Here is a 25,751-nt window from a genome sequence, read left to right as displayed (position 1 = left end):
GGGAAGCTATCTTGGTAATGGGTAAGATAGTTTGGGCAATTATCACCTCTAATACCATTAGCTCACAGACGTCCCACTCTCCCCACCTCTAATATCATCAATTCACAGACACTTACCTTCCTTCCTTCCCCCCCCCCCCCCGCACCCCCCTCCTGTTCTAAAATGTGATTTGTCCTTTTCATATGTGTTCATTTTTTTTAATTGTATCCTTTGATATATATGGTTGTGACTATTTTCTTCCACTATTTGATCTGAGGAAGTGGGTCTGGCCCACGAAAGCTCATCATCTAATAAACCATCTTGTTAGTCTTTAAAGTGCTACATTGTCCTGCATTTTGACAAAGAGATGTTACAGATAAATATGCAACATGACCCAGTATTGTAAAGCCAGAGGGGAAGGAGGGAAGGGCTGGGACAGAAAGGGACAAATGCATTTACCACCCACTCACAAGCACACAAAAGAAAACAACTTGTTTTATACTGAAAAGCAGCAGTAAAATTCTGGCATTTAAACCAATGTAAAATAGACAAATTCTTACTGTCTGATGTGCATTATCCCCAAGCAGAACCATCTTCTCTTCCGTCCTGCTCCCCAAAAACCACACAAAGAGGCTATTCTTCAACAGGAATCATGGAGGAGACTTTTAAAACGAGCCCCAGAGTCCAGAAGACATGATGGCTGCATGTTTGTGCCAGTGCATCTAACGCACCAATGGCAACGGCTTTCAGCCATTGCCCTGTTTCAGAAAAGCATCTCTCTTTTAGGAAGGGCACTTCAGCATGTGCTTAATTCCCATTTAAATTAACGTGAGTCAATCATGCATGTACGTTTTTTCCTGAATAGCACATGCCTGTCTGCTTCCTAGAATGGAAGCACTATTAATCCTAGAGAGAATCATTAACATGGAAACGGGGGGGGGGGGTACTACTATAAGAATGATACGGCTGCACACTCAGGCCTGCTGATGTGGAGGGAACAAACGGGGCAGTAGCCCTGCAGCCCAGCAACTCAAAAGGGCCCAGAGCTTCCAGCTGCTGCTGTTACTCTGACAACAGCAGCCCCCGAAGTCCAGGGCCCTTTAAATCATAGCTGGAGCATTCCAGGAGGCAATGAGGGCTGGCTGCCCCACCCCCCACCTCCTGCCCAAGACCCCGCCTCTTCAGGGAGTACGGAGGCAGCCCCTCCCCTACCTCGCCCAGGAGGAGAGGAGACTAAGGGGGGATATGGTAGAGGTCTATAAAATCATGAGTGGTGTGGAGAGGGCTGATAAAGAAAAGTTATTTATTAGTTCCCATAATAGAAGAACTAGAGGACACCAAATGAAATTAATGGGTAGCAGATTTAAAACTAATAAAAGAAAGTTCTTCTTCACACAGCGTGTTGTCAACCTGTGGAACTCCTTGCCAGAGGAGGCTGTGAAGGCTAGGACTATAATAGAGTTTAAAGAGAAGCTGGATAAATTCATGGAGGTTAGGTCCATAACAGGCTATTAGCCAGGGGATAAAATGGTGTCCTTGCCCTCTGTCTGTCAGAGGCTGGAGAGGGATGGCAGGAGACAAATCGCTTGATCATTGTCTTCAGTCCACCCTCTCTGGGGTACCTCGTGCTGGCCACTGTCGGCAGACAGGATACTGGGCTAGATGGACCTTTGGTCTGACCCAGTACGGCCGTTCTTATGTTCTTATGAGGCTGTCAGCTCCCCTGTGCACACTAACATTTCTCTTGCAGTGTACGTGCACCCCCGTTTTGTGAGTATTTACAGTGGGAAACAGACTTTGGCCCACCACATAATCCCAAGAACACGAGAAGTTTTACAACCAAATACTTTTGATCATATCAGGGGGCTATACTTCAAGTTTAGCATTTATTCATGTCATCTTTCTAATAGCTACAAGCATCCAGCTCCATATGGTGAGAGAAAAATACTGTTAATGGAAACAGTGTGCCTCACATTTGTCAAAAATGAAGCTTTTCTGCTGGACAGAACCCTTTAATGGATTTTAGTAAGATGCAAATTAACTGTGTTTGTGATTTTCAGTGGGTGGTAAAAGCTCAGATATTAGCTTCACAGGATGGTCATGATTAACAACAGATTTTGCCCCGAGGCACTGGGAGGAATGGAAATTTTGTGATGCTGGCTGACAGCAAGGGCACATTTGTGGCGCCTTGTATTTGGACATGGGGCTTGATCCCACACCATTAAAATCAATGGAAGTTTGGCCACTGAGTTTAATGGGCCTAGGATCAGGCTCCTGACCTTCAGGCAAACAAATGGTTCATTCTAACCTGCATTCAGCGAATGGAAACCCAAATGAAACTCCCTACTGCTGTCTCAAAGCCCTTTTGCCAAGTCACTAGCTACGTGTGTTCTAATGTGCCGTTAGTTCTCCTGCTTATGGACTGTCTTTCAGCTCTTTTGCCACTGGGGAAAGTGCTGTGAGAGGATCTATCACAGAACAAGTTACCCTTGGAGAAAGAGTTCAATACAAACAACAAACATGTCACTAATTTGTGGTCACGCACTCACTATGGAATGCAATCTACAATTAACTGGAACATATGAGAGGAAAATATTTACATGGTCTGTTAGTGACACTGCCTAAGGCAGGGGTGGGCAAGAACTTTTAATGGGGGGCCACTCCAAGATTTTGGTAAGCGGTCGGGGCTGGAGGGCCTGAGAGCTGATCTGACACACACACTGTTACTGGCAGAGCACAAAGGTAGCAACAGCAGGAGGACACGTGGTTGCAGTTTAGAGGCTGAGATGCAGGAGCTGGCGTTGGGTTGAGAACTGGGGGTTTCTCTTTTTGTTGGAACTGTTAAAAAAAAACTGTGCCTGATCTGTTGGCATAATTTGTTCCTGAAAGCTCTCCAGAAGGAGTCCTTTCATGTATTTAATCCTTTCATGTATTGTAAAAACCTGGCCAGTTTTGTTTTGTTTTAAATGGATTAGCCTGTTACTAGCAAAATAATTTATTTTGCTAGAGTCTTTCTACATGGAGCTGAAGATTTGCACTCTCATCACAGTCCAGTGGGATATATAATGTTAAAAATGTCTTTGTCCAGCTAAACATGCTGCAGCATTCCTCCTTCTGCAGGTTAAGCAATAACTGATCAAACCTGTTGAAATTACCCACATACCCACCAACATGCAAGTGCACCCTGCGTGTGTGAGAGAGGGTATGAGAGGGGAAAGCAAGGAGATACACTTGATAACATTAGCTATCTCTGTGTTCTCTAGCTATGATAGGTGATTACGGAAGCGGGGGTTGTGCAATTGCCTGATGGTTAGGGTTGTAGCCTGCTTGTCTGGCAAGGGATGGAGAGGTCCTGGGGGAGTTGCATTTCAAGGGGGCAGTCATACATATATTCAGAATCTATAAAAGTGGTTTTGGAAACCAAATGAGGACTAGAGAGGACCTGAAAATCTTGGTGCATGGAGTGCCTACGGCGCTCACCAGCGGACGCCCAACATTTTACCAAATCTCCAAGGGCCTGCTGTACCACAGTACACACAACTAGGTGTGAGATGCTGGACCTAAAGAGAAAAATTTCTGAACATCCCACTCCGAGTTAGCAAATTTAATTCATATTCTACCAGACTTGTAGTCAAGAGATATGTACCTGCCCTCTCTGGCACATGTAAGCAATCCCAGGGAAGTGGAGGATGTGCTCACCTCCTTCCTCTCCGCCCTCCCCCCCCAGATGATATTAAGGGGTTGAATTGCTTGGATAAAAAGCAATGGGGGAAAAGTGGTGTCCATGAAGCCAGGACTCAAGGAGTAGGGGATGTAAAGCAGAGTAAAACAAGGCTGGGGAATCATTAGGGTTGTGATAAGTACAAAGTGCAGGTTTTCTATTTCTCTATGTCTCGGTATAAGTCATTGATCTGTTATTATATCTAGTCTCTTTTATAGTAATGGGTTTTGGCCCCTTGTGCGGCCCTTAACTTAATTTCTGGCAATGGCTTATTGTTTTACTTCTGTAAGTGTAAAAGCAACAGTCTGGAGTTCCTTGTGGAGTGGTATGCCTGTTAGTTATACTGTAGCAGTTACAGCAAGAAGCATTTCATAAGAGTGTTGTAACTATCACCTTACAAATGTTTCACTCTTACCAAGAGGTTAGTTATTGTAGTGGCTGATGTTCAATTCCCCTAACATTTTGAAAATGTAACAGCTCTCACGGTCAACCCTCCCAACTGCAAAGCACTAAAATGCTGATTTACTGGAAAGACGGGAACCAAAAATAGCAGCAAGAAAAACTTGAAGAAAAAGGGCAGCTGCAATTCCCAAAAGACAAATCATGGATAATTAAACCTTAGAGACCCTAAAGATTTTCCTTTGACTTTAGTGAAAGCTCTGTTGACAACAAAAAAGCTATTGTGAAACTGGATCAACATTGTCACCTAGTGGCCACTCAGATCCTCCAAAGTGGGAGAAATTCCTTGAAGGCCTTCGCCCTTACCCACAAGGATATCACTGGTGGGATGTGATAGAAAGATCTTCTCAGCAGGCAGCCAGTTACTGCTAGTTCTTTAGAGTATTTTAATACCAGTTTTGTCTCATAAAATGTGTCAGATTTTGAAGTATGCAAGCAGTCATATGTTGACAGGAGCTTAAAATTATTATTATTTTGGAGGGGGTTATTTTCCTTGATAGATCTATACTTTTTAGATATGATCTTTCAAATTCCATGCTAGCAGAATGACTGGGGATGCCTAAATATGATCCATCTCTGCTATGACCCTTTACATAATAGTTCTGTATATTCTCTCCCCAAGTGTGAGCTTCTGACTATGCGAAGAACCTTGCTTCTATCGATCTCATCACTCTCTCTAGCAGTATGTAAGGGTGTGTCTAGACTACTGAGTTTTGTCGACAAAAGTGGACTTTTGTCGACAAAACTATACCAGCGTCTACACTACCGCTGAGTTCTGTCGACATAACGTCGACAGAACTCAGCAGTTTTGTCGACGCTGGTAAACCTCATTTTACGAGGCATAACACCTTCTGTCGACAGAGTTCTGTCGACAGAAGGTGTTATTGCCTGTAGGGTTGTGTCTAGACTACAGGGTTCTGTCGACAAAGCAGCTTGCTTTGTCGACAGAACTCAATGTGTCTGGACGCTCTTTGTCGACAGAAGTTTTGTCGACAGATACTGTCGACAAAACTTCTGTCGACAAAACCCGGTAGTCTAGACGTACCCTAAAAAGGAATGCTTCCAGTGTACCTAGCTGGAATGGGGGAAAAAGCCTTGGGTGTGTCTATGCAAATACAGTCTGCTCCTGCTTTGCTTAGATGTATTAGATGTTCAGCAGATGGAGTGGTATTTTGCTCGATGTAATCAGCTTAATTTGTAACCCAACACCAGCTATGTTTATATTAAATGCAGGGTTAGCTAAAATATGGTTACCAATGCTTGTAATTTGGTGGGAATCCAGAAACATAGGACTGTGCTAAATTGTTGCAAATGAAAGGGCTCACAGTTATTAGAAAGAATCTTGCAAATGCAGGGGCTCAATTTTGAGAGCTATGAGGAGAGAGGGAAGTTTATTCTAATTTGGAGGCTATATGGCTTCTCCTGACTGGACTGGATTCCCCTCCCCCTTTCAAAACAATAGAGTTAAATCGGCTTTATTAGGTGCCTCTTTCTTCCACCAATTGTGTTGGGGCTGAGGTTTTTTTTTTTTTTTTTAATCCTGCTTGCTATGAGATGAAATCACTGCGAGCTGAAATCATTTGAGATTGAGGGGCAGAAGTCACAGCCAAGAAATGGGTGGCTGCAGCTGTTGACTGAGAGCCAGCAGGTCGGCGGCAGAGAGACGAAGCTGGCAGAGAACAGTGAGAAGGCAGATGGTGAATGACCAGCTTCTTTGCCTCCCCCCACCTCAGGATGGGACATGAATTCTATAGATGCACCTCGGAACGTTGGGGTCTGCGCTGACCAAAGGCAGCAACTGTGAGTGGGGTGCAGAGTGGGGTTGGGCATGTGAAGGGGACATTTAAGTTGCTGGACTTAAGAACCTGAGAAGAAAAGGACATTGCCCAACCTACCTGGGGTAAGACTTGCACTCGTGGGCTTTGTTCATGAACCCCGTCTGTGATGTTTTCCCAAATTAATGCCAAGGCTATGTCTAGACTGCAGGCTTCTTTCGAAAGAGCCTCTTTCGAAAGATCGCGTCTAGACTGCAGGCGGATCTTTCGAAAGAGCAATCCGCTTTTTCGAAAGAGAGCACCCAGCGAGTCTGGATGCTCTCTTTCGAGGAAGCCCTATTTACATTGAAGAACGCCTTCTTTCGAAAGAGGAACTTTCGAAAGAAGGCGTTCTTCCTCGTGAAACGAGGTTTACCGCCATCGAAAGAAAAGCCGCGTTCTTTCGAAATTATTTCGAAAGAACGCGGCTTGAGTCTGGACGCAGGGGAAGTTTTTTCGGGAAAAGGCTACTTTTCCTGAAAAACCCCCTGAGTCTGGGGACAGCCCAAGTTACTTCTATCCCTTTTTATTACGTTTTTTTTTTCTACACTCAGACTCTGTGTTTGCAAGTGGGGAAGCATTGCCTCCAAGAGGCACCCAGGGGTAGTGTATGAATTTCCCAGGTTACGAGGTGGGGGCTTGTGCCAGTTCTCTGTTGGATGGATGGACAGGAACCCCTAAACTTTGAACCTGGCCCTAGCTGCTGCTGGCTCTACCTGGCAGAAGGGTTACAAGTAAAACAGAAAATTATTACCAGATTACAACAGGTTTAGGAGAAAAAGTGCTACAGTTAGTCTTTTAATTGAGCAACTAAAATAAAACATAAAGCAAAGCTCCTTGTACAAAGCCTGCTATCAAATCTCCCTGGAGCCATCGCTTATTTATAAAGGACAGCTTCAAACAGCAAATTAAAAGAAAAATAGATTAAGAAAAAGATTCCTGCTGACCCGGTTCACCTCATCAGGAAAGAAAGAGAGGGTTTGTTAGAGGTCTCACAGATATCTTTGACAGGTCATTTACTACCATAAGCAGTCTTTTCATAGAATCATAGAGCTGGAAGAGACCTCAGGAAGTCATCAAGTCCAGCCTCTTGCCCAAGGCAGGACCAATCTCAACCCAAGGCAGGACCACTTCCAAGGAAAAAAAAATGTTGGAAAAGCAGTCGTGTTTTTTCTGAGTCCCTGTAAACCTTGTCCTACGAGGAAGAAGGGATGTTCCAAAAGAGGTTTTTTTCTGACATTTGGCCCAGTGTAGATGGGCCAATTGTCAGAAAAGCCTCTTTCAGAAGAAAAGTTGAAAAAAACCCACAATTTGCGTGTCTTTTTTCTGATAGAACTTTGTAGTGTAGACACAGCCTTTAAAAACAACAACTAGTCCTGTGGCCCCTTAAAGACTAATAAAATACATAGTATCATGAGCTTTTGTGGGCAAAGCCCACTTCATCAGATGATGAGTTGGAGAGGAGTAACAGAAAACAAGTATTTTATAACAGAAAATAAAAAGGTACTTGTCAGTTGTAGGACTGGTGCTAATGAAGCAAATTAAGTGGGCTGGAAGTGTCCCATACTTAACTTTTACATAAAAATGAGGTGTTAAAGGCAGGAGCGACTGGCTTTATAATGCGATGTCCAGTTAATGTCTTTGTTCAAGTCCAGGGAAACAGTGTCAAATTTGCAGATGAATATCAATTCCCACTCTTTCTCTTTTTGTAATTAACTGGTGAAACTCCTTTGTAGAAAAAGGGCTCCTTTAAATCCATGATTGAGTGCCCAGGCAGGTTAAAATGTTCCCTGGCAGGTTTATGTGTGTAACTATTTCTGATGTCTGATTTGTGTCCATATATCCTTTGTCACAGAGGCTATGTCTAAACTACATCCCTCTGCCGACAGTCTAGACGTAGCCAGAGACTGTCCGATTTGGCTAGTATACATGGCAGAGAAGCACTTGATTAGTGGATGTGAAGTTGTATGAGCCTCTGAAGTTGTGGCTTATGTGGTTAGGTCTAGGAATGTAATAGTATAGTCGATTAACCGATAAGCAAAAGCTTATAGGTTAATGCTATGGACTACACGCATTTCCTTCTCCCCCTGTCCCTGCCAGTAAATTATTTAGCATGCTGGCCAGTAGCCTAGCTCAGTTCTGGCTTGCAACAGGTCCAAGACCTACCCCTGCTGCGGCTCTACATTTAAAGCGTATTAGGAGCTGGGCAGGTAGGCAGCCTGGGTCAGTCGTGGCTCACTCTGGGTCCAGGACCTATCCCTGTTTCAGCTCTACATTTCAAGTGTATTAGGAGCCAGGCAGGGAGGCAGCCCAGCTCTGTTCTGGCTTGCGCTGGGTCTGGGACCCCTCCTAGACAAGGACTGCTGCCACCCCGTGCTGCTGTCTCTTTCTCAGAAGCAGCAGCACAGGGTGGCAGGCAGCTGGTCTGCAAGGGAAGCTGGTTTTTAAACTGGCTCCCCTCATGGACCAACTCCAAGCTGGCACCCCACGTTGCTACCGCTGATACAGTGGCTACTGGCCCTGCCCCCGGGGACTATAGAGTAGTCGACTAACCAATAAAATATCATGAGGTTACTTGACTATTCAATTTAACCGATAATTAACAGCTCTAGTTAGGTCCTGTGATGGTTTTGGTCCCTTATGTGGCCATTAACCTAATTTGGAGTAGGTTCCTGGGTGTGTGTCCTTTTTTTTTTCCTGTTATAAAATACTTGGTTTCTGTTATTCATCTTCAGTTCATCATCTGAAGTGGGTTTTGCCCACTAAAGCTCATGATACTACATATTTTTGTTAGTTTCTAAGGTGCCACAGGACTACTCAGTGTGTTTATTGATTTGTGTATATGCAAACTCCCACTGACTTCACTGGGTTTTTATTTATGTACAGATAGTAAAAAGGGTATTGCATTTTGCATAAAATTACAGGGATAGTGTGAACTTCCTCGATGATAATATATCCCAGGACAGAGAGAAGCAGCAAGTTTCAGTGTTTTGGTTTTTTTACATATAATATTATAAATGCATTTATAATTCTGTTTTAAGTATTTTCTAGAACCAAACAGCATGGAAAAACAACGTTGTGAATAGAAGAACAGCATCTACCATACACAGTATTTGAGTTTGTCTATCTGTTCAAGAACTCCTCCTAAATGGTGAGAACTAGGGCCACCAATTTAAATATGCAGCTTTCTCTTACCATAACTTAGAACAAGGTAAGGGCTTGATTGTGCTCGGAAAACGGGATGTGCCTGGAATGGGATTGCTTCTCAGAAAACCATACAGAAAAGAGACAGAATCATCAGGCAGATGACAGGGGCTGGCTGGGGGCGTGCCCTCCCCTGAGCCACCCCCCCTCACCCCCAAGCTGCCCTTTAGGGAGGGGAAGGGTGCTGAAGCTCCCTCCTCCGAGATTTGTACAGGGACATTGCTGGCTGTTCACCTACATCAGGGAGGTAGGAGAAAATGCAGTTTGCTGCATTCCTCACTGTCTTGGAAGCCCAGGGGATGGACGAGCTGTGCACTTTGCTCTTGCTGCCTAACAGGGACAGGAAGGAAAAGAGCAAGCAGCCTCGGCATGAACCTTGGGAAGAGTCTTTGGCCCCCTCACCCTTCCCCGCCCCCACACACACAGTCCCCTGCCCAGATCCCCTCCTCACCTCCAACCCTGTCTCCTGCACCACCCACAACTCCAGTCCCCTGCCTTGAGTCCCTGCTTTTCCAAGCATTTCCAGGTAAATGCGGTTGTCTTAAATAAGTCATTGCAATGAATAGCAACCACCGCTGGCACTTGCCACCACTTAAAGCTGTAGGAGATCCTTGGCCTTATCATCAAGGCTCTGACAGCCTGCATTGTGCTGGACACGATGCACAGCTGAAGTACTTAGGTCAGGATCCTCACAGGTATTCAGGCTCCCTCCTTCCACTGATCTCAATGAAGTCAGTAGTTTAAATACTTTTGAGGATCTGGGCCCTAAACTCCAAGGCCTCATCCTACAATCAGATCCATACAGGTGAATCCTTACAACCAAGCAGCGTCCCGTGGATTTCAGTGGGGCTCCAGACTGGCTCCAAGCACCCCTCTGTGGGCCAAATTGGAGCATAAGAGTGTTAGATTAAACATGGAAACACCAGGAGACTGAAAAGATCCTGATCACTCTGAATGTTGTCTTTTTGGGCACATTAAAATATGGATGTCCTGATATTCTTTCAATGCTTATTGGGCTCTTGAGAGCAGCAGGTTTCAAGAGGGATTGAAATAGAAGCGCTGGAACCTGGCATATTGCAGTGGGCAGGTCTTCTCAGGCATTGGGGAACAGGGCAAACATAAAAGATGGTGAAGGAAGGGAGGGAGGAAGGAGCAGTTAGCCAGACTTATTTTCTAAAATTCTTCAGCTTTTAAGCATTTTGGGCGTTTTCCTCCTTGACATTTCTTATTAGGCCTGCTCTCCCAAAATCTGTTTTTGCCTTCAGTATTTTCTCTGTCCTGAGTCATCCTTACTTCAAACACACTTCATCCTTATTTCCCCTCCTCACAGGGCCAGGTAAGGAGAGAGGCTGAAATTCAGTTCTCTCACTCATGAGCACACCCTCCCTACAAGCCTTCCTTGGTTTTGGCTTCTTCCACCCTTATCCTTTTTATTTCCATTTTCCTCCCCTCCTCCTGCCAGTAGCCAAAGTAAGAAATAAAGTGCCTCTAGAGCTGAGAAGAGAGCAGCATGCACCCATTTACCCACCTGAGTGAAGTGTTGGCTGAAGCAGTCAACGCTCTCTCTCTCTCTCTCCTTGTCAATCCCACCCAGCCTGCAAAGAAGGTACAATGGGAAAATGTCAAAGGATGATGGAACAAAGAGGCAGGTCTCCCCTACACATCATGGAATGATTTGTGCTGTTTGTACAGATTTTAGTAAAATGGGGCCCCATGATTAGGGCTGCCCATTACAGTAACAGAAACACACATGTGCACAAGCGTTGTCAGAGCTGCTGATGGCTCCGCACAGTCAAACAAGGCCTGATTTTCAAATTTGTTTAAATACAGCTTTAGAAGCCTAATTTTTGGCACTTGTTTTTGAAAACCTTGGCCTTAATTTCTGAAACACAGTGATGGAGTAAGAGTGTCATCTTACAGCAAATTCCATAGCAGTGGAACAGGGGCATACGTGGGACCCCTTGCTTTTAGCTGTGGAGATGCTAGTCCTTCTCCCTGACACAATTTAAGCACAAGAACCAGCTTGTTAATTGACACAACCACACCCTGATGGGAATGTAACACTATCCTTTTGCTTACTCTGCATTCAGAGGGTGGTTTTCTGTTAATTACTCATTCATAGAATGCAGATACACCCTATTTTAATATTTCTTCAAGTTGCTAAGCTCAAAATGGAAGCCATTTGTCTGAGGCACTCTTTAGCATAATCAAATAGGCCCCAATTTAATATTTTAGAGATTTTTGAAGAACAGAACATGAGGAGAAAAAAGAAAAATGTTTAGACTAGTTCATTTGAGCCCTTAACAGCTCTCAACAGAGGGCTGCATGCTCTCACACACACACTTTATTTTTCTGTGCTGGCAGCTAACCTGCTTCTAACAGACTATTTTCTTTAACACTGGCATGCTCCTCCTCCAGCTCTGCCAAAGCTGTATTTCCAATGGCTAAGTACCAAACTGTTGGCAAGAAAAAGACTCTACTCTATTTATACAAATCTCCTGCTCTCCTGCTCCATTACCAATCTCTCAGAGCTTTATTCCACAATTCTTTGGTTCTAATGGAATGTTCCACAAATTTCTCATACTTTGATTTCATAAATATTTTAGCCTTTAAACCAAAAATGTTCCAAGAAAGCAAAAGCATTCTGGTTTCAGATGTACATATCAGTTGACCCATTTAGGAAAAATAATCCTGCTCCAATGCACTGTCTTCTGAAATTATAGCAGGCTTGAGTAGGCAATAAATGTTTTCACCTGTGTGATATCCCGGCCATCCACACTCCTCCACCCGGATTTCTCTTTACTTGAAGTCAGCCATGGCTACTTCTCTAGCCAAATACGCCACATACACAACAAGCAACACTCTGAAATACCCGCAACAACTCTGGCTCAGTGGACATTTTAAAAATGTACTAAAATAATTTCAGCAGTGATTAGTTTTCCTATGAAATGTTCTAGTGTTAAAACCAGTCACTTCTTGCACTTTCAGATCTTTGAATCTTTTGCATTCCTCCTTCTTTATATGCCTTACCTGCAGTTTGGCACAGTTGTTAATTTACCAGATAGACATCCAAGCTATTAAACTATGGATGGACTTCAGTAGTTCCTGTAAATATTGCATTATAAAGCAACCAAAAGTGCTAGAAGCACTCTGCTAATATGCTGACATCCCACAGAAAAAAAAAATCAAGCACTGAATGGAATTCTGCAACAGACTAAAACATTTTATTCAATTCTAGGATTTATAATCTAATATGCACCAGTTGAAGATCAGCAACTTGGTTTATAGAATCACGGGTATATATCTGGCTCTAACAGATGCATGAATAAATACATCAGAGCAAATGCTTTCATTAATTTAAGGTTCTGGTCCTAAATTTGCTGACTAAACAGCCTAAACTACCTCCTCTTCTTTTTAATCTTTACTGAAGAAGAGCAAAAACATGAACTACTCAACTCTACAGATGTTTAAAAATGATTTATTAAACTAAACTGAAGTGACTCATCAAATTACATCTCTGAAAACTGTGCAATCAAAATACTGTAGAGGTCATAGGTTTAGTTTCTCTTATGGAAAGAAATTCAATCCTACTGTAATTGAATGCATCATGATAATCTAATATATAAAGGAGAATGTTTGTATGTTTGTGCTCTAATAACTTGGACACTATAAAACCTACCCCAACCAAACTTTGCATGGGATAACCTTTCCTCCAGGAGAAGGGTTTAAGGTACTTTGGGACCCAATTGGGCCCGATCTCAACCTGTAAAAATCAAACATAACCCACCATGTTGCACTGCAGGGGAAGCCCTGCCCAGTCTAGGTCACGTGCCCACTGCCTGCAGCCCCAAAGTGCTGGGGACTCGCCCCACCCCCACATGCACAACGGCTCAGGCATCCACCCTGCCTCCTGCGGCTACTGTTACCAGGTAGTCTAAAATACGGGGGGGGAGGGGCAGCGGGAGATCAGGGGAGGGGTGGGCAGCGGGAAGCAGAGCTGGTTCAGGGACGGGGGCCAGAGGAGGAGAGCTGGCCAGGGGAGATTGGGAGAGAGGCGACTGGTGGGAAGCAGAGCTGGCGGGGGCAGCGGGGCTGGCCAGGGGAGATCGGGAGAGGGGCGGCCGGCAGGAAGCAGAGCTGGGGGGAGGTGGAGGCAGCGGGGCTGGCCGGGGGATATCGGGGGGGCAGCCAGCGGGAACGGGGCTGGACGGGGTAGATTGGGAGGAGGAGAACTGGCTGCCAAGAAGCAGGGCTGGCGGGGGAAGAGGAAGCAAATCGGCCGGCGGGGAGCAGGACCGAGCAACGCTGGGTAGCTCCAGCTAGTCTACTATATATTTGAGATATTGTGAGTCTGTGTCCCCATTTGTTCAAGAATTCCTTCTAAATTGTAAGAGCTAGAACCACCGAATTTTGTATGTAGCTTCCTCTTATCATAACTTAAAGCAACAGGATTTGGTTGTGCCAGGAAAATGGGATGTGCCTGAAATGGGATTGCTTCTCATAAAACCATAGCAAGAAGAGAAAGACTCACCAGGCACGTGAAAGGGGCTGGCTATGGGTGTGTCCCCCTCCAGGAATGCCCCAGCTCTAAGCCTCCCTCCCATCCAGGCACCCTTCATAGAGGGCAGGGGATGCTAAAGCTCAGCCCTCCCCCAATTTGTACAGGAACATTGCTGGCTGCTGCCCTTCATCGGAGAGTGAGGGGAAGTTCACAGTTGCTGTATTCCTCATCTGGCTGGGGATGTGCAGGGGGGAGATGAACAAGGACCTTCCCCAGCTGGGGGATATGCACCTTTACCCCAGTTGTGTCTTCTGAAGCTGCAGCAGCCATGGAGAGGCGCTTCTTACCTGGTCCCAAGCAGCTGCACTGAGAGGGAGCTAGGTTAGTCCTCTTTCCCCACAGCAGCCTCCATATTGAACCCTTCATCCCCAGCCCCACCCCAAAGCAATGATTCAAATGAAGCATGGACATTTTCATTTTAGTTTAAAAAAAAAAAAAAGAAATTGAGTTAAGGACCCGAGCAACACCAAGGAAAGCTTTCAGTAGCAAATAATCAGGGCTCGACAAATACACTCGCCCACCAGCTGGTGAGTGCAGGGGCGGATTGGCGTGGTGGGCCATTGTGACGGGCTGGCCAAAGCCCGCTCTACGGGCGGCGCGGCCCCATCCGATCTGCCATCCGGCGGAGGAGCAGAGCACTGCTGGGAAGGGGGAAGTGCGGTGACTCTTGCCACGGGGCTGCCTGCGTGCAGCTCCAGCACGAGGAGCTGGGGCGGGATGCCAGGACACTGGCGTGACCTGGCCCCGCTGATTTTAAAGGGCCGCGGCAGCTCGGCTCTGGCCACATGTCCCTGGGAGCTGCACGTTCCACATGCCGCCCCTGCTCCCCGGACATCCTGCTCTCCCTCTTCCCTGCGACCCTTTGGCTCTGCGCTGCCCTTGCATCCTGCACGCTGCTCCTCCCGATCCCTGCCCCCCATCTCTGTGCTGCCCGTTCCCTGCACTGCCCCTAGACCCCGATCCCTCTGCCCCTCCCATTCCCCTGCCCCTCCCATTCCCCGTGCCTCCACCGCACCCTGCTTCCCCCGATCCCTGCATCCCTCTGGCTCTGTGCCTCCCGTTCCCCCCGTACCTTCCCACTGTTCCCTGCACCCTTCTGGCCCTGAGCTGTCCCTGCACCCTGCTCCCCCTGTGGGTTGGGAATGAGGGGTGCTTGTCCACAGGGAGGGGCTGGACAGGGCAGGGAAAAGGCTGCTGACACCCAGCAGCGAGTGAAAGGGGGAGTTCCCTTGAAGCGCCTTTGCCTTTATGGAAAAAAAAATGAATGAAAATGCCATTTGCTATTTCTAGGGCTAAAGTGCCGGGACAAAAATGAAAACAAACAAAACCAGGCACCAGCTGCAGTCAGTAAAGACCACACTCCCTGGTGACAAGGGATGAATCGAAGGAGAAAGGGAAGAGACCCAGGACCACCCACTGCTCCGGGTCCCAGCCCATGGACCCTCTGATTGCAGCCTCGTCCTGCCCTCCTGTACTCCCCTTAACTGCCCTTCATGTTTCCTGGGCTACTAGCACCTTCTCAGCCCTTGTTTCAAGGCCACAGCATGGCAGGTGTCAGTCTGGAGCATCTCTCTGCTTCCCTGAGCCTGACCAGCACAGCTCCAGCCTAGCTGCTCCCCCCTGGGAACCAGTCCTTCACACTCCCTTGTCAGGACCCAACTGCCCTCTACTCTCCTTATATCAAGGGTGCCCCCCGCAAGCTGTCCTTTCATTGGCTCCCTATAAGCCTCTCTCTGATTGGAAGGGTTTGTGCACGTTCCCTCTGGCCTGGTTTTTAACTTCTCCCTTGCCAGAGTGAGGCAGTCATCCCTCTACACCCACAAAGTACAGTGTAAATACAAGTGGCATTTTCCTAAAAGGAGAAAATCTCTTATGTATGCAGGAACATATCATAAAGTTAAGTGGAGGGAAGAATGGAGGCATTGAGGAGAGCCCCAAAATTAACATTCACAGTAAATTTTAGATTTGTTGAGGGGGATTTGAATGGGCTCTTGAATTGTGGGGTAGGAGGGACTGTCCTCTTCACGAGCCCTTCTGTACTGCATATTTTAAATAGTTTTCTGGCAGCTGCAACATCTGCAAGTTTAAAAACTCATATTGAACAATATGAATCCTTTTGCAAGTATCAAGGATTATCCTTCTAGTAGAAGCTCACTTATCCACAATTCATTTCCATGTACACTTTATAAAGAATACCAAAATATTATTCCCTTCACCCCACCTTCCCGGGAGTTGTAACAGTACAGACCGTAGTAAGGCTTTCCGAGCTTTAAAAATAGTTTGCAGAATGCATGTAATACAAAAAATGTAAATAAAAAAGTATTAAAATGAATGTGGAGAAATACATTTTTGGGGCCTGTCTCCATGGGTATGTCTACACTATAGCACAGACGTGGGCTCTGACGCTTATTTAAACCCAAGCTAATCCCCCTATCGTCCACACACAAATCTGTCAAACTGAGTCATCTATGTGAATTTGGGGGTGGGAGGGAGTGGAATTTAAATCTAAAGCTGAGTTTTGCAACTTGGGCCCCAGCTCTATTTTCTAGATGTAGCATGTAATTGTTTTCTCATGTTTCACAAAGATAGAACCAAGTCCGAGGAGATGAGTAAAGTGTGATGAATTTTGAAAAGCCCCTAGTTTGCATAGTCTTGATAGCTATGAAATACCCATCAGGGTTTTCCCTCCCTTAGCAGATCTTACAAGAATGTTTCACTTTTGGAAGGTGATGTAAGGGTGTTTCATGTCTCCACCCCCAACATTGTGACTGTAATTCTAGCAGAACTATGAAATTTTCTGCAGAAAACCAGATGGGAAGTCTGCAGTCAATGTATCCTAATTATACAGTTCAAAGGGGAACAGAGGTAAATATCTTTAAAATAGGGACCTGAAAAAGTGCATCAATCAATACACAGAAGAACCTGCATTTTTTTAAATACACACATTTAGAGAATATATTTTATTATTAAATATAAAAAAACAGTAATTACAGAAAGTGAGTGAAAAATTGTAGACTAGGGATAAGGAAATAGCCCATATTGGTTGTTCTGTTTCTGCCTTCACAGGTGAAGATCTGCCAGTGAGGAAAGGGACTGTTGGTATGAATGGGGGTGTGTATGTTATACATAGCACCACACAGAGGAACAATCTATGAATTAAATACCAAGACCATTGGTTTATCGTGGGATCACAGATACGTATAGACTACTACTGATGTGCATGGAACTTTGCAGACAAAGAATTTTCTCTCTGAAACCTGCTCACTTTTATGGTATCTTTCAGCCAAAAGATCTATACCAGAATGGACTTACCAGCACCAGGATATCTACGCAGTTATCCCAGAGCACTTTAACAGCATTATTTTATTATGCTTCCCACACCACCCACTTATACAGAAAGATAGTGGAATTCCAATGCTGAAAAATGCAAACTAATGCACACCACAGAGAAAACAATTTGCATCATACATATGACTTGCTGGGTTCTGAATTACTGAGGGAAAAGATCTGGGCAACATGAAGAGTTCTGCCCAGTTTACAATGCCAGCCAAAAAAAGGACAAAATGTTAGGCTGCACAAAGAATGAAGAATGATGTTATGATCTTACGATGTAGATCAAGGTTTGCACAATACTTGGGCAAGAGGGCTTATCCCTGAGCGGGAGCATCTGTGTATTTGCGTAAGAACCACTGATTTTGTACAGTACAAAGTCAGTGTTTTTGCGCAAATACTTGCGGTCAGTAGACAGGCGGCAAGATTTTGCGCAAAAGCAGCTGCTTTTGCACAAAATCTTGCCAGTAGGCGTAGCCACAGTGAGTAGATAAGTTTCAGAGGAGTAGCCAAGTTAGTTTGCCAGACATGTATAGTCCCACAGTCAGGATTCATGGGACATCAAAGAGATGCTGTATGCTAGATGCTGCAGCGGCCAAGAGTTTTAAAGAGTATGGGTAGACATTGACAATGTCTTTCATAAAAAATTAAGAAATTTTCCAAAAATCAAAATCTTAAGAGACAAAAATGCCATCATTCATGAAAGGTTGATAATACATTCTGTATTAAGACATACTGTATTATACCAGAACCTCTGGATCACTTTAAATGAATTTATTTCAGCTTATACAAAGGCTTTCATCCTGAAGGATTCCAAAAAGCTTCAAACTCAGTACATACATCACCTAAATGAAAGGCCAGCGGCCTGTCAAAGAATGTTATTTACTCCTTCTTGTTATTGTTGCAGAATTGTTGCTTTCATCAGGACACCAGACTAAATTTCTACTCCAAAGAAAAGTGATCTTAAAATATACACTTGCAGCTCGGGTTTCAAGTTCTCTGATTAATTTAGTGTCACACAGTTTAAATCCCTCAGTAGGATAAAGGGTCAAACTGACAGCTGGGGAGCAGTGGATTAAGCGGGCTTCTGGGTTCTTCCTTATGTCCTTTGCTTGTTACAAAACATATGCAATGTGAAGCAAGCATATGGGCACAGTGGGGGTCCAATAATCATGTCATATAATGATATACTGTACAACGGCAAGCCCTAGCTACAGATGTACGCTGTTGTTCTGGCAGCTTTGGGAACATAGCAGATAGGGCCACAAGAGGGCTTAAACTATCTAAAGTAGTGGTTCTCAAACTTCAGTGCATTGTGACTCCTTTCTGACAATAAAAATGACTGCATGAGCCCAGGAGGGGGAACTGAAACCTGCACCCACTTGAGATCTAACGCCCTGTGCCGGGGAGAGAGAAGGGGGGGACATATGACCTGAGTTCCACCATCCAAAGCTGAAGTCTTAGCCTTAGCCCATGATCCAAGAAAAAGCCCTGGGCTTTGGCCCTGGGTGGTGGGCTCTGGTTTTAGCTCTGGGCCACTGCAAGTCTAACATCAGACATGGTGACCCCATTAAAACAGGGCAGTGACCCACATTTTGAGAGCTGCTGATCTAAGGGATATTATCTTTTTCCTATATGCAATATTCCTAAAGATGCATCTCTGCCCTCTAGGGCCACACAATGCACAGTGAGAAAAGCAAATACAGTAGGCGACCAGATTGGCTTACTGGGGAAATCCTTGGTGAGCTTAAACACAAAAAGGAAGCTTATATGAAGTGTAAACTTGGACAGATGACTAGGGAGGAGTATAAATATATTGCTCGAGAATGCAGGAGAATAATCAGGAAGGTGAAATCACAATCAGAATTGCAGCTAGCAAGGGATGTGAAGGATAACAAGAAATGTTTCTACAGGCATGTTAGCAATAAGAGGGTGATCAGAGTGAGGGGCCCTTACTGGATGAGGGATGTAACCTAGTGACAGATGATGTGAGAAAAGGTGAAGTACAGGCAGTCCCCGAGTTACGCGGATCCGACTTATGTCGGATCCGCAGTTACGAACAGGGTTTTTCTCGCCCCAGAGGACGGGAGCGGCGGGACGCCCAGATGCACCGCGGTCCCGCCACCCGCGTCGTACGGGGCGAGAAAAGCTGCTCCGCGTCTCCCTAGTCTGCTGGGGGGGCCCCCCCAGCAGACCAGAGAGACGTGGAGCAAAGCCGCGAAGCACACGGGCAGCGGGACAGCCCAGACGCGCCACGGCTGTCCCGCTGCCGGCGTCCTCCGAGGCTTTGCTCCGCATCTCCTTGGTCTGCTGGGGGGGGGCTCTCCCAGCAGACCAGGGAGACGCGGAGCAAAGCCACGGAGGACCCAGGCGGCGGGACCATAGTGTGTCTCGGTCAACCTCCCGCATCTCCCTGGTCTGCTGGGGGGGGGGGGAGGGCGCAGCTAGTGCGCCCCCCCCCCCAGCAGACCAGGCTTTTCTCCGGACGCCTGTGGTAGAGCAGCTGGGGTGCTGCCAGTTGGTCCCGCAGCGCCGCTCTGGGCGCTACTGGACCAACCCGGCAGCACCCCAGCTGCTCTGCCCCAGGCGTCCTGATTCAGCCGCTGCTGAAACTGACCAGCGCTGACTATAGGAAGCCCGAGGCAGAGTTGCTCTGCCCCGGGCTTCCTGGAATCAGCCGCTGATCAGTTTCAGCAGCAGCTGACTTGGGGACGCCTGGGGTTCTTAAGTTGAATCTGTATGTAAGTCGGAACTGGCGTCCAGATTCAGCCTGTTGAAACTGATCAGCGGCTGATTCCAGGAAGCCCGGGGCAGAGCAACTCTTGTACGTAACCTGGGGACTGCCTGTACTCAATGCTTCTTTTTCCTCTGTCTTCACAGACAAGGTCAGCTCCCAGACTAATGCACTAGTCAAACGGAGTATGGAAAGGAGGTGGGCAGCCCTCAGTGGAGAAAGAACAGGTTAAGAACTATTTAGAAAAGCTAGACATACACAAATCCATGGGTCCGGATTTAATGCATCAGAGGGTACTGAGGGAATTGGTGAATGTCATTGAAGAGCCTTTGGCCATTATCTTCAAAACTCCTGGAGATCAGGAGAGATCCCAGATGATTGGAAAAAGGCAAATATAGTGCCTATCTCCAAAAAAAAGGGAAGAAGGACAATCCAGGGAACTACAGACTAGTCAGCATTACCTCAGTCTCTGGAAAAATCATGGAGGGGATCCTCAAGGAATCCATTTTGAAGCACTTGGAAGAGGGAAATGTGATCAGGAATAATCAACATGGATTCACAAAGGGCAAGTCATGCCTGACCAATCTGATTAGCTTCTGTGATGAGGTAACTGGTTCTGTGGACATGGGGAAGTCAGTGGATGTGATATACCTTGACTTTAGCAAAGCTTTTGATACAGTCTCCCACATTATGCTTGCCAGCAAGTTAGGGAAATATGGATTGGATAAATGGACTGTAAGATCTATGGAAAGCTGGCTAGGTTGTTGGGACCAGCGAATAGTCATCAACAGTTCAACATCTGGTTGGCAGTCGGTTTCTAGTGAAGTGCCCCAAGGATCGGTTCTAGGGCCGGTTTTATTCAACACCTTCATTAATGACCTGGATGAGGGGATGAATTGCACCCTCAGCAAGTTTGCAGATGACACTAAGCTAGGGGGAGAGGTAGATACTCTGGAGGGCAGAGATAGGGTCCAGAGTGACCTGGACAGATTAGAGGATTGGGCCAAAAGAAATCTGATGAGGTTCAACAAGGACAAGTGTAGAGTCCTTCACTTGGGATAGAAGAATCCAGAGCATTGTTACAGGCTGAGGACAGACTGGCTATGTAGCAGTTCAGCAGAAAAGGACCTGGGGATTACAGTGGATGAGAAGCTAGATATGAGTCAACAGTGTGTCCTTGTAGCCAAGAAGGCTAATGGCACATAAGGTTGCATTAGGAGGAGCATTGCCAGCAGATCCAAAGTGATTATTCTCCTTTATTCGGCTCTGGTCAGGCCACATTTGGAGTATTGTGTCCAGTTCTGGATCCACTACAGAAAGGATGTGGATGCATTGGAGAGGGTCCAGCAGAGGGCAACCAAAATGATTAGGGGCCAGAGCACTTGACCTATGAGGAGAGGCTGAGGGTTTGGGGCTTGTTTATTCTGCAGAAGAGAAGAGTGAGGGGGGATTTGAGAGCTGCCTTCAACTCCCTGAAGGGAGGTTCCAAAGAGGCTGGAGAGAGGCTGTTCTCTGTAGTGATGGATGGCAGAACAAGGAGCAATGGTCTCAAGTTACAGTGGGGGAAGCCTCGGTTGGATATTAGGAAAAACTATTTCACTAGTAGGGTGGTGAAGTACTGGGATGGAGGAATCTCCATCCCTTGAGGTTTTTAACTCCCAGCTTGACAACACCTTGGCTGGGATGATTTAGTTGGGGTTGGTCCTGCTTTGGGCAGGGGACTGGACGCCATGACCTGAGGTCTCTTCCAATCTGTGATTCTATGAATGAAGGTAAGCAAATAGTTCCAGGAATCACACCAAGCAAACAAACTGGCAACTGACCTCGGATGATTTGCCAAACAACCCAGCTTGAAGAATGTAAGCTCCTAGCTTTGCCAGCACCTCTTCGCTGATTAGCATTTTCGAGAGACACTTGCTGCATTTTAACAATTCTGTTTCCATTAGTGAACGTTGTTGGGAATTGGCCTTTTTTGAATAGGCATCTCTGAAGTGCCAAGTTTGATGGCCTTCAAGATAAAAACCATGCAAATGGCTGGCTTGCATTCTGTAGAGAAGACAGTTTCTAAGGAAAAATGCTGTCTCACTGAAGCTGATTAGAGTCTAAAAATTAAGTGAAGGTGAATTTCCATTTTATTTATACAGAAGGGGACTGAAAACTACAAAGAAATTATACAAGCATGTGTGGTGAGTTATATGGGCCTGTGGTGCTCGGGCACCAGGAATATTCAGCCAAGTCCGGGGCTGGATCTCTCCACTGGCCCTGCTTGCTGCCCCTGCATGCTCCCCGCAGTGTGTCCCCACTCCCTGCCCTGCCTGCTGCCTCTGGGTGATTTCAAATGGCCTGAGCTCCATGAAGCTCTTAGCATGTCCCTGTTGCCCCGAGGGGCGGGGGCTGTCTGCAAGCTGCGCCACTGTGAGCACCTGTGCAGCCAAATGGGAGCCGTGAAGGCGGTGCCTGCAGTCTGCAACACATGAAGACCCCCTGCCCAGGAGCTGCTGTAAGAAGGGGGTGCCCCAGGTAAGCACTGTACCCCCACCTATCACACTGCACCCTTTCCTTGAATATGCACCCCCATCATCACCCACCCCCAGCTTCCTCCCACCCTCAAATTCACTCCGAGTCTGCCCCTTCAACCTCTCCTCAATCCCCACCCCACAGCTCAGAGCCTGCCCTCTAGACCCCCTTGCACACCCATAGAGTCTGACTCCTCGTTCCCTCCTGCACCCAAACTCCCTCCCAGATCCTGCACTCTAATTCCCTGCCCTATCCTATAGCCTGCACTCAGAACCCAAACTCCCTCCCAGAGCCTGCACCCTGTCCTCGGCCTCAACCCAAAGCCTGGTCCCAGCCCCTAAACTCCATCCCAGAGCCTGAACCCCAGACTCTCTCCTGCACCCAAAATCTCCTAGAGCCTGACCCTCACCTTCTCCCACACCCACACTCCCTCCTGGAGTATGCGCCCTACACCTCCTCTTGCACCCCATTTCCTTCCTCAGCCCAGAGCCCTGACCTAAACTCCCTCCCAGAGCCTAAGATAGGTGGGGAGATGAAGCTTAAGTGAGAGAGGGTTGTGGGAATGGTTGCCAGGCGTCAAGTATTGACCTGGACAGTCCAGTATTTTCACCTCCTGTCCAGTTAAAAAAAAATTCAGAAAATAACAGACACCTAAAATATCCGGTATTTTCCGGGGGGGGAGGGTTCCCTGCCAGGAGACAAAAATACCGGACACCTGGCAACCCTACAGACACACACTTTTTTTTTTTAACTGCTGTCAGGGTCCTTTTTTTTCCTCAACAGAATATTTTTCCCAGTGTTTTTTGTTGGGGGAGTAGGTGGGGCGTGGGTTCGGTATTTTTAGTTAAACCATCTGGCAATCCTAGTTCTGAGCACCATCAAAATTTCTACAAACTTTCTGCCGCTGTATATAAGTGGCATTTCCTGTGCCAGTCACTCCAGTACCAACAATTAGAACGTACAACGGGAAGTGGCTTTTGCAGTAGAACAGTGTTTCTGAAACTGTGCTCCGCAGAGCCCCAGGGCTCCGCGAGACATTTCCAGGGGCTCTGCGAGGTTGACAAACTGGAAACATCGATAGGTACAACACATACAATCCATGGACCGCTGGGGCTCTGCATACATTTTTACCAGAAAGGCCTCCAGAGCCCAAAGAGTTTGAGAACGGCTGCTGTAGAATATTAAAAACTGGTAACTTAGAGAACCACAGATGCAATTAAAATTAATGTCGCCGGCTAGCCATATAACTCAGCAGGTAACAAATTCAATACTCTTCCATGTGAGACATCCGGCTTTACATGTGACTAAGTTGTAGATTTTGAGGCATGGGACTAATGAGATGAACTGTATATCAGAATTTCTTATTTGACTCCTAACAAGCATCCAGGGAGAAGACAAACAAGCATATTAGCAGAGATAAACTACTCCTCCCCATCAAATATACCAGGGAAGGGATACAAGAAGCTTTTCCACCTCCTGTCCAGTTAAACTTTTTCTCACTTGCAGTGGAAAATGTACATCTAAGATAGGTCCCAGCATTAGGTGACCTAAATACATGTCTTTGTGGGGACTCTGAGCCCCTCTTACTGGCCGGTTAATAGGAAAAACAAAGCCATTTACAGATCACTGTCCTTACCAAAGAGACATCAAGCTTCTCAAATACAGGCTGAACCTCTCCAGTCCAGCACTCTTGGCAGGGCTGGCCTTACCATGAGGCGAACTGAGGCGGCCGCCTCAGGTGCCAGACTGTGCGGGGGGCACCGCTAGGACCCAGAGTGTAGAAAATCATGTCTGCTGCTGGTGCATATATATTCTCTCTGCTCTAGATGCACAGAGATGGTGGAGTGCTGTTCTGGAGAAAAGAGGGCACAAGAAACATAACAATCAGACAGGAGAAAAAGTTGGCATGGGGACGTCATTTGAGCTCCCCGCCTCATGTGCCAAAACGTTGTGGGCTGGCACTGACTCTCAGGATCTGACCAATGCCAAACCAGAGAATTTGCTGGGCCACAGGAGGTCAATATTGTCTAGAAGAATTACCAACACTTCCACTCCTTACTGGGCCTTTAGAAGGCATTTAGGGGCAAATTAGAGCTAAACAACAGCACAGAACACTGAGAGCCAGGATTGGTGGCTGTAAACAATCTTGATGGGACAGCGGGAAACTTGGCTACACTCATGATAAGCAGACATTCGGCTAACTAAAATCATGCCACACCTCGGATGTTACCAGACCAGAGAGTGATGGACTAGAGAGGTTCAATCTATACCTTTCATGACCCTCATGTAGCATGTCTATATTAGTAAACCAGGTTTATACTTCATATTTCTAAATGCAAATACATGCATGCACACAAATGGGAAAATCATATTCAGTAGATTAGAACTTTTCAAATGATATCTGACATGGAGTATTTTGCATTAAGCATTTTCCAGTTATATAAATACATATTCATAAACATATTTCCATACAGAATGTAGATGTATTGTTCAAGTTCTTCAGTACAGGTTGAAACTCTCTAGTATGGCGTTCTCTGGTCTGGCAACATCTGTGATCTGGCATGATTTTAGTTAGCCAGATGTCCACTTTTCATAGGTGTGGCCAAATTTCCTGTGGTCCCATAGAGTTGTTTACAGCCACCAGTCCTGTGTCTCAGGGTACATCTAACTTACATCCCTTTTTCGATAAATTAGACATATTGAAATTGTAAATGAAGCCTAGATTTGAATTTCCATAATGGCGGCCACAGCTTTTTTTTGAAAAGCCACTTTTTGGGAAAAAAACATGGTCAAGACGGGGACCTTTTGACAGAAATGCCCCGTTTCGAAAGATCCTATAACCGTCAAAATGCACTTTAAATGTAGTAAGAGCCTGGCGTAATCCAACATGTTGTAAGTGAAGCTGACCAATAATATTGTAACTACACCTGACTACTCATAGGTACTGCTATCAATACTGTATCTGGATATTTAATATCCAAAGTAGCTTGCATCCTACATGTCAGATTCTTTTACACACAGCTAGCACATTGCAGGACTTGGCCTTTGTTTATGTACACCTTGTTAAACATTATTAATAATGAGCTCTCTCTAAATCTTTTGTTTTTATTTATGTAAAGAATTATTAATAATAGATGGAATGCAAAATGGATTGTTTATTCTTCTTTTTGACCTAATCCTATAAACATAGTGAGAAAATACAGTGATACATCATGTATGGTGACTATTGGAAATTCCCCCAAACAAGTGTGTCATCTTACACTGCCCCACCCACCCTTTTCTTTGTTTACTGAAAGCGCCTTCATGCAAACAGGATATCTTAGTGTGAGTCATGTTCCCCAGTTTCTACTGCACACCCTGAGTAGCCGTTTCCCCCAAGCAGACAGGTACAAAACCAGCCCTCCTGGAAAGCTATCCCCAAGGCTTGGGAAT

The 25,751-nt window shown here is 45.9% G+C and overlaps 1 protein-coding gene and 1 long non-coding RNA gene across 2 annotated transcripts in view; one reads left to right on the top strand and one right to left on the bottom strand.

The window, feature by feature from the left end:
• Positions 1–11,133, bottom strand: part of CFAP92 (cilia and flagella associated protein 92 (putative)) — a 254,276-nt gene extending 243,143 nt beyond the window's left edge. Inside the window, exons 1-2 of the mRNA XM_075939716.1 lie at positions 11,096–11,133; positions 10,706–10,772 (exon numbers count right to left, since the gene is read on the bottom strand). The gene's annotated coding sequence lies outside the window, so the exon portion shown is untranslated. The remainder of the gene's footprint in view (positions 1–10,705; positions 10,773–11,095) is intronic.
• Positions 5,336–16,175, top strand: LOC142831002 (uncharacterized). The gene is made up of 3 exons (XR_012906586.1): positions 5,336–5,959; positions 9,015–9,124; positions 15,029–16,175. It is a non-coding gene; the product is annotated as an uncharacterized LOC142831002 (long non-coding RNA).
• Positions 16,176–25,751: the final 9,576 nt, after the last annotated feature.

Source organism: Pelodiscus sinensis, chromosome 11 (assembly GCF_049634645.1).
Source record: "Pelodiscus sinensis isolate JC-2024 chromosome 11, ASM4963464v1, whole genome shotgun sequence".
In the NCBI taxonomy this organism is placed as follows: domain Eukaryota; kingdom Metazoa; phylum Chordata; order Testudines; family Trionychidae; genus Pelodiscus; species Pelodiscus sinensis.
The sequence above is the reverse complement of the archived record's forward strand: the minus strand, read 5'-3'. Positions and strand labels throughout refer to the sequence as shown.